The sequence below is a fragment of the Aulostomus chinensis genome, chromosome 19 (assembly GCF_037954235.1).
Source record: "Aulostomus chinensis isolate RoL2024-O1b breed Wild chromosome 19, RoL_Achi_v1.0, whole genome shotgun sequence".
Taxonomy (NCBI): domain Eukaryota; kingdom Metazoa; phylum Chordata; class Actinopteri; order Syngnathiformes; family Aulostomidae; genus Aulostomus; species Aulostomus chinensis.
This window is the reverse complement of record NC_141338.1, coordinates 13,099,951-13,113,304: the sequence shown is the minus strand read 5'-3', so window position 1 is coordinate 13,113,304 and position 13,354 is coordinate 13,099,951.

Here is a 13,354-nt window from a genome sequence, read left to right as displayed (position 1 = left end):
GTAAACTGTTGAACGTAAATGTTACAGTGACACTGAAATGCGTTGTTTTGGACAGAAGGCTAGCAGAGTAAGCTAGCTGCTAATGCTAGATGCTAACTGCTATCATGCAACTGTTTAAGCTAAGCTAAAGTGTGTGTATGCTCTACATGTACATACATTACATGCATTTGATTTATTTACTTTTCAGGCTTGGTTTTTGATGTATGTGTGTGTGTGTGTGTGTGTGTGGGGGGGGGGGGTACTAGAGCCTGGAGGGGCAAAAAGGAGTCCTTTGTTGGGCAGTTGATGAATGTAATATTTATGCTAACGTGATCCAAGTCCAGTGTTGCAGATGTACGTAGAGGCTAATGATTTGTTGTCAAACTTCAACTATCCTCCATGAAAGATACGAAAAAAAAGGAAGTGCAGTGAAATAGACGTATTCTTAAGATGGTTCATGATCTGTGAGTTAGCAATAGATAATAATGTGAATAGGAATTTAAAAATATAAAGAAAATGCAAGAAATATACCAAAAATAAAAGTTAGAAATGTGTAATACTGTAAAGCTGAATTATTATTTTACTAAATGTCTGAAATAATAAGGATTTTCTGCTCCTGGTGTTGTTGTTTGTTTTGTTTGTTTGTTTGTTTTTTTCCAAAAATGTTACATTTACATTTACGAAGAAGAAAAGTGCAAATAAACAGGAAAATGAATTACACATGAATTAAAAAAAAACAATAAAACAAAGAAAGAACTTGTTTGCGATTTGCTAGCAAGAATAAAATGGCATTAGGTGACCGTTTCCATCTTTCTCAGTGCACCAAGAGACAACCTTGACCTTCGTCCGTTCTCCCACTTTCAAATTTCCCGTGTGTCATTGTTATTATACTTGATAGCCAAAGTAGTAGAGATGAAGACAGATCCTGTCCAAATAGTCCGGTGTGTCGTTTCATCCCTTGGTAATAAATCATACATTGATTTTAACTTTTGTGTTTCTTTTCCAATATGTTTGTGTTTGTCTCTGTGGTACAAATGTGGGAGAAACAAACATGAGATTGAAGTGGAATCCAGACCCCTGTGCATACCAAGACAGAGTTCTGCGATCTGTGGTTCTGGGTTCTATTGAGCCCACTGAGGTTACATCGGTTCTGCTCAGGGACTTGGCTGTGAAGCCCTGGTCCTGCGGCTTCAGACCACGCCAAAAGCAGAAACCATTTCCCCTGAAGATCTTCTCTAGATGTCTGGTTTATCTCATCTCACTTGCTCGGCATCTCCTCCGTCCTGCTTCTTCTTCTGTGCTCCCACTGCTGTGGTATCGCTGAAGTATGTGAGGGTTTCACTGAGGTGCATCACTTTAACAGGCTTGCGCCATGTTTGGTCATGAATGCATTTTGGGGCAGAAAGACACGAATGACAGAAAATGAGAACTGACAGCGAAGACCTTAAGGTCGAAGGACAGATGCAGTGGACGTCTTTGGCCAGACCAACGTGGCTGACGCAACTATCCAGGGGTTCTCTTTGGTTTGGCTGGGCTTACCGGAATGATCCGCAATCTGGCAAAGATGAATGTACAAATGTAGGATTAGACATTATGTAGTCATCGAGCATTTATTAGAGTGATTTCCGCCTAAAGAATGAGACATCAGCATTGACACAACATCTTCCAGTGTTAAAATATCAGTCACGAGTAGTTTTCCATTCTTATTTAAAATATTTTCTTCACATACTCGATTGTAACCTCCCAGATATACGTGGAGGTCTCAGACCCCAACTCCTCTTTAAAGTCACTTTGAGAACTTTAAACATGCCTTCATGTCTGATTGGGTCTCAGTTCCTCAGTAACTTATACAAAGCAGCTCCCGCACCATGCAAGTGTGTGTGTGCATGTGTGTGCGTGCACGTGTGTGTGTGTGTGTGTGTGTACACCTAAGTAGCAACAGATGCGGAGCTGACCTCAGAGGCTTCCTGGAAACGCAAATTTGTCAAAAATGAAGCAGGAAAAAGAAAGAGCTGCAGTTTAGGTAAATGTAACATATAGGGGACACACACATACATACACTCTCCTGCAAACACACACTTACACACAATAAGATGGACACACTTTTGGGCACCTAGATTGGGCAGGTGCTACATGGCTGCAAAATGAATAATCGGAAATACACACATGTACACAAAGTTACACAGTTTTAAAAATATTGCTCAGGGGGTTATCTCACACACACACACACACACACACACACACACACACATACACACACACACACACACATACTTCTGTATGGGGGTAAACCACAGTACAAATTTTGTTTATTTTGTTTTTTTCCCTTCTTTAATTTGTGCTTCAAGATCAATTATCAGCATCTGTGATGAACTTAGTTTTCTCAATTTGAAGGGTAACTTTTTAATTAAATTTCTGGTGTGTGCGACTAAACAGGTCAGATTTGATCACAATAGCACCAGAAATAAATGCAGATATTTTATTTTTGATTTCCCGAAAGCCTGACAGGGGAGAGGATGAAGCCTTCCTCCTAATCCAAAGCTGGGGGTATAAATACTTTCAGTTTAAACATTATTCTGGACTGGAAGCTTTAGGGGTTAAAAAAATTAAGCTGCAGTTTATAATAAGAGGTCAATTTGCTTTCGATTTAATGGCAGAACATTTGAAAAGAAAAACTGCAGTGGTGAAACAAATGGTGCTCTTACTCAGGCTTCCTTCACTTGTGGCCTTTGAGCGATAACAGTGGGTGATTTGATGTGTGATTTAATGCTGCAGCGCCTCACTGAGAACCAGATTGCCCTCTCATCCATCTCTCCCTTTCCTTCTTTCTTTCCTTTCTTTAAGACCGGAAACAATCACGTTATCTTGGTGACGAACAAGCAGCCTGACCGCATGATATCACCTCAGAAGGAAAAACACGAGGAAACGCGTGCCAGTTGCTCTCACATGTGATCAATTATTTTATGGTGAAGTTGAGCTTGGGAGGAAATTTTCAGCCATTAGCCCTTTAGTCCCGGGATCATACTGAGGGTAATAGTGACTAAACACTGAATAAACACATTTGGCTAATAGGTCATTCGAACCTGAAGCTGGGAAGGAGGGCCGCTTGATTGGCCAGAAAGTTGTTATAGCGTTAGAAATGCTCATATGCATGCACAAGACTGGACAAAACAACACAACACTTTAGAAAGCAGCAGCTCATAATGTTTGCTTTCTGTCAGGTCTGTCAGAAGCGATTATAGAAACTACCGCAAATCATAATTTTAAGGGAAACAAGCAACACAAGTGAGCCAGCTGACTTGCAATTAGAGTTTGTGTCAATTTTTAACTGAGCTGTCAAGGCAACAGCTTCTGTCTCCATGTGTTTTGTTTTGCTCTTGATTTATTGTTCTTTTTTTCAGTAGTTAAGAAAAAAGTTTCAAAATTCAGGGTAACCCATCAACTTTACATGTACATCATAACACCTCAAATGCCGTCTAACTTCTACGAAAGACGTATAAATATCATCATAATGTGCTATTTAAAGTAAAAGTACCAGTGATAATTGAGAGAAATTAAAAGAAGCAGTACTACTTGTATACAGGCATGTCTTGTATTTACATAAGCTAAAGCAAATTATCGTAATGATATAAAAATAATTGCATTTCTGTAACAGTTTCCACAAAATAAAGGGCTCCAAAATAAAAGAAGCAAACACTGCAAATTACTATATAACCATATGATTGTATTATTATCATCATTATTATTATGATTATTCCATTAAAGCTTTAATGATATAACCTGTCAAGATCTTTCATGTAGTATTCTGAACCAAAGTGTTAATATAGAACAACATGAATTCATTAAATTGATTAAAGGGTTGGGTGCATTAAACCTGAAAATAATTCAGCGATTATAGCTGCGCAATCAATTAAATAATAAGTCAAGAAAACAAATTTTGGCTCGGTAGTGGAATAGAAATGTAAAGACGTCGCTTTTGTTTAGTGCGATTGATTCCTGATTCATCCTATTACAACTCAAAACTGGGATTAAATTAGATTTTTGTTGTTCTTGTCGTTAGCTTTGGGTTTTTGTTCGCACCCCATGAACGGGGCTGCAGGCGCTGAATGGGCTGGCTGAAACATCACTACTCACCTAGTGGACCCAGGCTGAAGTTCCCCCCCTCCTCCAATTCAAGCACTTTTAACCTTAACGACGACTCACCAGAAAATCTCCAGCCCAGATTGATGCAGCGAATACAGGACGACCACCGTATGATCTCTCTAGTCAAAGAATATCTATATTTTTCCATTCAGGGAGCGATATGAGGGATTGAGTCGTTCATCCTAAACTCTGATCTCATCTCTATGGATTGTTTACTCTGGAATCATCCTGTCTGCAGCCAGCAGAGTGTGATTATTATTATTTTTCACTTATTTTGACTGTAGAAGTATATTCATAGTGCAGAGACCTTTACTGGCCATTCTCTCTCTCTCTCTCTCTCTCTCTCTCTCTCTCTCTCTCTCTCTCTCTTCCCATCTCCTTCTCTGACTCTCCCCGCCTCTCTCCTGTCCTCTCCTCCCTCCCTCCCTTTCTCCCTCTGTTTATTCGTCTGGCGGTGCAGCAGGCCCCAGAGCCCAGAGGCAAGTCATGTTCTCAGGGAAACAGCAACTCTCCACAGAGCTGATATCAAAATAGTTTAAAATGTGAATTGCCTGATAGTTCCCAGTGAGTGCAGAGCAGAGCCAAACACTTCAAGATCGCCCTGCCAGCGGAATGTAAACAGAGCCGGGGCTGGGAGAGAGCAGAACCGGTTGAGTTCTTGCCACACAGCAGAACTCAAACCCATCTTGTTGGTTTAGTTGGCCAGAACCAAGGTTCCCACAATGTTTAGGTTTTTTGCCCCCCCCAAGTAGGAGTGTGACATTTACTCAAAATGTCATTGATACTCAGGTACCCAGATGAGCTGCACGTTCTTAATGTCCAAAATAAACAGCAAACAAACTTTCTGCTGATAGATTTGAAAAACATGCCAGTAACGTTCATAGCCACGAGGCATCAATCCAAAAAAAAAAGAAAACACAATAGAAAGAAGTGTGCAACTGCAAGACGTCACGTTGTTAAAAATCACTTTGACGACAAACTGTACTTTACGTCTTATTCTGTTTTAGATACGAGGAAATAACAGAACGTGATGGTGCTGTCATGCTGGGCTCTCTGCTGTGGAGATAAGCCATATTGCTCTTCCAACATGTTCAAAGTTACTTCACATCATTTGTCCCGCCGCCCTCCAAACGTTCTCTTAACTTACGTAACAGCAGGCTGATAAGGGAAATCCTCGGAGAAACAGCGAGCAAACATGACTCTTTATTTAACGTTGTGGTGAAATAGGCGAACGATGGTAGCGTGTGGAGTCAGGGAAACGTCACCAAGAAATAAAGAGGGAATGAGGACAATTTATACGAAGAAAGAGAGTAAATAAAACAGAAGAAGATATCCGACACATTTGAAACTAAAAACCTGCGTCTGTGTTGATTTGAATCTCTATTTACTTGCCTGCACATTTTTTGACTTGATCATGTATTCCTTTGTCTTCTTGTCTTTTCTTTTTTCGCTGGCATTCAGTCAGTTTGTGAGGTTGCAGAAGATGGACGCGTATACAGAAATCTCTACAACATATGAGGACTATCTATTAATATTTCAAGGCCAGATATGTAACATTTATTCATACATAGCACTTTGTCACAGACACCAGTCACAGATCTTTATAAAGACAGTTCAACAGCCCAGAGAAATCATTCGACCAGCCACAAAGATACACAGTACAATTCACATAATGCAGATGCCACAAATGCATCTCACTTTTTTTTTTGTATTTCTAAAATAGTCATTTTTTTAAATGCACTAAACAAGTCTACAAACCTGTTATCACAAATACCTCTATTGATAAAGCCAAAGTCTCTCTAATTCACGAGTCACTGTTTACTACAAATGCAGAGATGCAACGAATCTACTATTAAACTCTCCTTCTCAGTTAAATGAAGATTAGATTAAAATAAAGAAATACTATACATGTATCTACTTGTTAAGGGTTTGGGAGGCTTTGCCTGAATAAGCACTGGAACTTTCCTGCGTTTCTTTTCCTCCTTATTTATTTTTTTTGTCTGTGTTGTTTTCTCAGTATTGCAATGCATCACTTGACATTACCCAAGCAAGTTTGAGCTGCAGCGCATCAGCTGAAAGCAATTTGGTCCGGAGCGCAGCTGCCAGGCGGATAAGACTTTCCTTCTTTCGTTTACTTTGAAATGTTCCTTTTTTTTCAACATCCAAAATACACAAGGCAGCCAAATTGCTGACATGTGTGAGAGGGGCAGCGAGACTCCTGCATTCTTTCATGCCCCACTATGCAAAACTCCACATTGTTTATTTAAAGAACACTGAACACTTTAGCACTATTAAGAAACATGTCATATAGTAAACTAAAGGTTTCCTCTCAGGAAAAATCCCTGACAGTTTATTTTTCTTTTGCAAAAAGTTATTTTAGTTTTGACTCACAAACTGCTTGCATTCACAATTAAGCAACAGGGTTGTAACTGGGGCTTGTGAAGCGCAGGACGCTAACGGACAACGTAAACCTGGAAGTGCTGTGATTATGTATGTGTTGAGGCGTGGACGGGTGAGATGGGAGGACTGGACTGTCTCCTTCTCGCTACCTTGAGGAAAAAAGAGGATTGAGAAAGGAGACACTGCTATTGTGCATCAGCGTGGGTGTCAACAAAAACATGATTTCAGATAATTATCCGAGATAGGGTTGAGGGGAGAAATGTAAGTAGACAAGTAAGAGCTGTGCTCGGAAAACAGCGAGCAAGACAGGGTGGATGTAAGGTCTGAGAGACACAGACAAGGGAAAAGGCTAAAAGCTGACATGTAAACCAGGGATGACAGCCAGAAGACAGCCTGTGCGTCAGTACAGGCGAGGTGGTGGGCGGGAGGAGGGTGTGGAGGGAAGGAAAGAGACTTCCAGGGAGAGAGACTGGAGGGCCTGTTGTGAGTGATAGCCCACCAGGGCCTCAGAGCGACCCGACGCTGGGAAAAGCTAACCTACCTTGACATGCGTAGGAAACCCAAAACTCTCGGAGACCTCTGTCAGATAGGAGCCACCCAGAGGAGCCCCGCCACAACTGTGTAGCCTGAGCCGCTGTGTGTCCTTTTTAACTAGCTCTGTTTAGATGAGTACACGGCAAAGGAATGCTCCAGTATACCTTGTAGAAACCGCAAGCACAACAGCATTTAGACGACATCAGCTTCCCAGCGCATGGGAATAAGTCAACTCTGGCTACTAGATGGATTCTAACTGCTGGCGGGAGTTCAGTGTGTGAATGTCAGCTGCTATGAGTGTGCTTGCAGTACCTCTGGACATATCCCCTCAGTAAATATAGCTTTGATGTTGTAATATCGCCAGGAAACTGGTAACAAGAGTTGACAAGGGCGAAGTGACTCTGAGGTGGTTTCGGGTCATGTTAGATTTGAGTTAAGTGGTAGTTGCGACATTAAAGGAAAGTTTTGTGCTTGGTGACAAGGAGCAAAGCTCTCCTCAGACTCTGTGCTGTGCTGAGGGGTCCACGCTCACCGGTAGGCTTGATTTAACTCCCGATCTGAAAGTCAGGCTGCAGTATGAATATGTGATTATTGGTCCAAAGTATTGGAAGAACTGAAAACAGTCTAATCCAGCAGCTGTGTTTAGAATTTCATAATTAGCCGCTAAACTCTCAGCCAAAATAATTGACAATTATGATTTCAGGATAGATGTCGAAATTTGGAACAAAATAATAATTCAGAAAATTATATGATAATGAAGTTGTCAGTCAAGCTCATTTTGGAATCTGTTTACTATGTGTTTTCAATTTATTTTATTTGATTATTTATAGATTTTTTTGGCAAATGAATACGCGTTTTTTTTTTTTTGCCAGAGTGTGAATATTTACAATATCATTATATGTGTATTACTAATCAAGAATCTTTTTTTTTTTAATCACTACCAGTACTAAAGGGGTGGATGAAATTTGTATTTGTTTCGCAAGTTTATGGTTTTAAGATGATTGCATAAACTAAAAGTTATTACAGTTCATTCTTGGATAACCATGAGGGACCAGAAATATTTCAGCACTTCATGCAATTGCAGGTCAAAATTCTTTAAAAACAACAACAGAAAGACACACATTTATACCTCCAGGTGCAGGAAAGGCACCTATCAGCCAGTGCGGGAAATCCTGCGATTAAGATTTGCAATTAACAGGTGAGGAGATGCTCAATTTAAAAAATGACACTAAGCATCCGTCACCAAAAGTCTGGAAAAACTTTCAGTGCACATTTGCTGACAGACCGTTGTTAGTGAAACGTTGTCAGATCAGCTGTGGGTGAAGCTGAGGACCGAGCGTACGACTGATAGATTTAGTGACTATTGGAGCTGAAACATCCTTGTCTCTTCATTACAAATTTCACTTGTGTGGAAGACCACAAGCGTCACAAGATCATTAGCTCAACAAATGGATGGAAAAAAAATTGAAAGTCATTCACTGAAAATAAAAACCAGGGAAAATTGTACACAAAATATTTGTTCCTCAATAAGAGTTAAAAAATAAAAATGAACGGTCCTTATATTATTCATGTAGAGGATATCAATGAATCAGTGTCTGAAAACTGCATTATCAAATGCGACAAATTCAATGATTTATGAATTATTTAATAATTGTTCATGTTGATTTCATAGGCAACTTTTTTCTTTTATTTCAAATATTTTTTCATTGATTAATATTGTTCAGTTACTTTTAGCTTTCTTCTCTGCATTGCCAAAGAAAACATGAAATAGTTGATTCATCTTGTGCTTCACTTGCTGTACTTATCAACTGAATTCTTTTCTAAATTCTGTGACGCTCGTGGTTCTCCATAATTTGATGGTCACTATCTGATCAACGCGAATACAAAATTCGAAATCAGTCGTCATCTAACCAAAGGAAGTGCGTTGTACCACACAGTACAAACATGTACACAATCCCACGCAAAGAAATATGAGTCAACTTTATGAAATACATATCTTATTACACACTGACGAGAGATCAGCAAATGCTCAGAATGTAAAAAAAAAAAAATGACACAAAGGGAAGAATGAGTATTTAGTATACACACTCCAGCTTGGGAAAGGTGCACCACTGAAACACAGATAAAGTCAGTGACGACAGTGTGAAAGCAAATGGCTCCATCTTTGCAAGAGAGAAGAGAAGAGAAGAGTGGTGAGGAGAGAAAAAGAATTGGATGTTGGCACGCAGGGAAAGTCAGTCTGCGGTAGACTTGTAAATAGCCGGAGGGACAGTGGGATGGAGAAATGGAGCTATCAGCGGAGAAGTGATGAAGGTCTGGGATCAAGCCAAGATAAACACAGGCTGGCCCAGAAGGAGCTGCAGTCACACACACATGCACATATGAACTTCCCATGCACATACATGTAGAAATACACAAACATACAAACAGACACACCTACAGCTGCAAACACTTCATACCCAACACACACACGCCCGCGCGCGCACACACACACACACACACACACACACACACACACACACACACACACACACACACACACACACATACACACACCTGCAGACAAATAAACAGTGTTCTCTCTGCTTCCCAGACCACAACTTCTTCAGTGTGACAACAGCCCGACCTGTCATTTCGACATCTCATTTCATCACATACTTCACATTAGTCCGTTGGGCCAGATACCGCAGAATAAACACGCAGTGAAAAAAAAAGACATGGCTGCACTTATATTTTTACACGTGAAATAAACAGACTCACGAGTTAGCTGAGCCCTCAGAAAATCCCTCCTGATGCTTTGGCAGACTCATTTAAATACTTCTCAATCCCTGACAATGAAAAAAAGAACAGACGTTCCCCCTGTAATTATCATGAAGTCTCACGTTGAAAAATGTCAGCAATGTGCTGTAGGTTAAATCATAACTCACACATGGTGGGAGGATATTTGTCACGTCTGTTAATATCTTTGGAGAATCATTTGTTCCGTGTTTAACGTGTCAGCGTATTTTACCGTGAGCTTCATTACTGTGCTATGAAGCGAGAGATCTCCTGCTCCGTCTTGTCTTTGACCAACGAACACATGAAACCTTAAAATTTGCCAAATGTTATCTTAAGCACGGTATTCAGAGGTGTTTGGCGAAACGGCGGCATTAAAGAGCGGCTGTGAAGCATGTCTGGCAGGAATGCAAAACACCAGTCACGGTCATCAGTCTGTCACCATTCAGGTTCTTGGTTTGGTTTCTGGTTCTCAGTGTGTATAAGTATTTCTTTTAATCCCAGCTGCTGTTATGTTAAAAAAGGAATGCATCATCAGCGTATCAAATTTAAAATGAATGTTAAAAAATAATTCAAACATAAACATTTTCCATGTTCTAAGGTTCTACATTTGCAACATCTTTACACAGTCATGATTCATAATGGTTTATGACCAGACTAGAGGATCCGCTCTACAGGTTCCTCGAGAACTACCAACTTCCAGTGGCTGCCATTCAGCTCAAGGTGTGTTGCTGCCTGATCTTTGCACATGCACCAGCAGGTCAGCCATCTTGGACAGCAACACCAACCCATACGCAGGATGGGAGTGGGAGAGCTCTGCAACTCAAAAATCTCAAGGTTTATGCATTTGCACAGTTGTTGGAGAAGGAACCCCCTTTTAGGCGGCGTCAAGACTTTCTCAGCAGAATAGGAGCCACAATGGATGTTTTCCCCACAACATCATTTTAGCCCAGCAAATTTAGAGAAAATTCCCCAAGGCCTTCCAGAGGCAGTGATTTAACAAGAACCGGATGGACGGACAAATGGACAGACAACCAAAAAAAACATACTGCCTTTGCTGAAAAGTTTTAGAGGAAAAGTAGGGTAGTTCTCTGGGGAGCCCCCTGGTGGCTAGTTCCTACAACTACGTTCCTGTGTCTGCTTGGTACTGAAGAGACAATTAATGTGAGGTGACAACATCACAACAACCATCGTATCTGTGATGGGAGCTGTGCACTAAATGGTAAAGGGTCTGCATTTCTATTGGACACACACACTCAACACCGATGGTGGAAACTGGCATGCAAGGTGCTCATCAGGACCAACTAGAGGAGTTTGTGCCCTACACAGGGACACTTGCCACAGTCCCTGAAGGAGGGATGGATCAAATACGTAACCTTCTGATTAGGAGACAATCATTCCACCCTGAAGACTGGACCAGTCGTGATCCACTTACATCATCCTGGGTTCCTCTGCTGCTCCCAAAGTGTCTTCTATGAAGTAGGAGCTCAAAAGGTTCCTGAAAGCATGGTTCTGCAAACCTGGATTGTTCCTATTTCCTGTAGTGGGTACATGCAGATGGGGCTAGTTCCTCAAAGCATTCTTAGAATGAAGAAAATGTTCCTCCTGTCAGAAAATGCCTTGTAAGAACAGCTTGGTAAGATTAGCTCTTATTAGTGTAGGGAAAGGTCAGAACTGATGCTTTGTCTTCCCACCCATTGACTTGTCAGTGCTTCTTTAACCCCGACAAGCGCTCAAGATGAGACTATCAGAGTTTGCCCATGATTCCACCTGATCCACCTGATTTATGGAGGTTGGATGGCGAATTGAGACTTCATTCAGAGATGGCGATAAAGTTAGGATTCAAGCCGCACTTTTTCAAGAGGGCCTGGTGTTTTTTTGCTGGGTCGGTGTACAAAATTCGCTGCAATAGTATAAAAAATAATGACAGTAACAATAATAATAATAAAAACTATTATTAGAGGAATGATTTGAACAAGTCTGATGATCCAAAAGGTTTGTGGACTCGTGTTTCGAACCCTTGAGGTGATTGTTGAGGAGAGGAGCGAGGCTTGGATTTGACGCAGAGCAGACGGGTCACCATGGTAGCAGCTGCTCGTTCAAAAGCTTTGCTGCAGACTTTACTGTAAAGTGGATCATAATTTAAAAAATGAAGCTCTTGCTCCATTGGAGAAGGCTTTGAACCTAGTGATTTAGACCAACAACAAAAAATATTTTCTGAAGTAATATGTTAAGTGAAAAGGTCGATTTCTCATAGATTTCTTGGGGCCAGACTAAGCCCACCAGATATATAAATAAAAGTAATAATAACAGGCTAAAAACTTTTTTGAAATAATGTTGTCACTGTTTGTACTGATTACTTATTTTGTGAGGTAAAAATGCTCTTTAGTTGTTGTTTTGATTGATCAGGTGACAGGGAGTGGCACTTTGCATAGGAAGTCACTATTTGAGTTCAGGCACCCTGTTCTGGCTTATTTTTGCCCCCTGCTGGCCATTAGACAGAATGTAAACACTTCCACATCAGCTTCACTTGTCAGACTGGGAATCTCTGTCCATCTAATATACAGTTAATGAGCACCACAGCTAACGTGTAAGCTCACTGTAGTTCTCTGATCCCTCAAAGGATACAAATTCTGGTAGAACTGAGTTATTTGTTTTTGTTTTGTCCAAACATGAAGGCACACTCTTCTGCACAAATATACCTGCATGGTTCCCCGGAGAAAACACAACCACGTCTACTACGAATGAGCACATATGCGAGTTGAAGCCCCTTTTGAAGCTCTCGGAATATTAATCTCCGTGAGTGGCAGTCGTGGATGTTAGTGGCACTTTGCTGGATGGTGTGTGTTTTCTACATAAAACAACCGCCATTCCAGTTCAAAGCCACCCTGTGTGGTGTGAGGGGGGAGGCAAGGACAACATGAAAGCAGCACTCAACAACATGTAAGATCAGTAAGGGGAATGGCGAGGAGAAGGAGGGTGCACCAACATAAACAAACACACCTACAATCAAGTGCACCCGCATGTTTGGGGCTCTTAGTAGCATGGACAGCTCTGAAAGGAGGGCAGCGCTGCGACTCTAACGATAATCCTGCTTCTTTTTGTCCAATATTCATTCAAAAAATCTGCTTTACAGGTGCTGATCTCAACTGTTGGAATATAATCATTAAATATCAGGAGTCCCTGAGCTCCATCAAACATCAGGGAGCCCATCCTCCCGCTCCAACTCTTAAAGCTCATCACCACTTCAAGCGATCATTTTATTGTGTCGAACCCGACACTGAACAATGGGAATATTGACGGTCATGTGTTATGAACAAGCCAGGTTGTTTGAGTATTTTAGCATGCGGGGCTCCCAGGCGGGCTGTCGCTTTGTGAAAGCCCTGTATTGTATTTCTTTCCTGTGCCAGAACCCGTTTCCTGTGGCGGTGCCGTGTCAAACAACGATGACCCTCTGCTTCCTGCAAGTCGCATGGAGACTGGCCTGCCACGAGCCCCGGGGCCTCACCGCCAGCCACTGAAC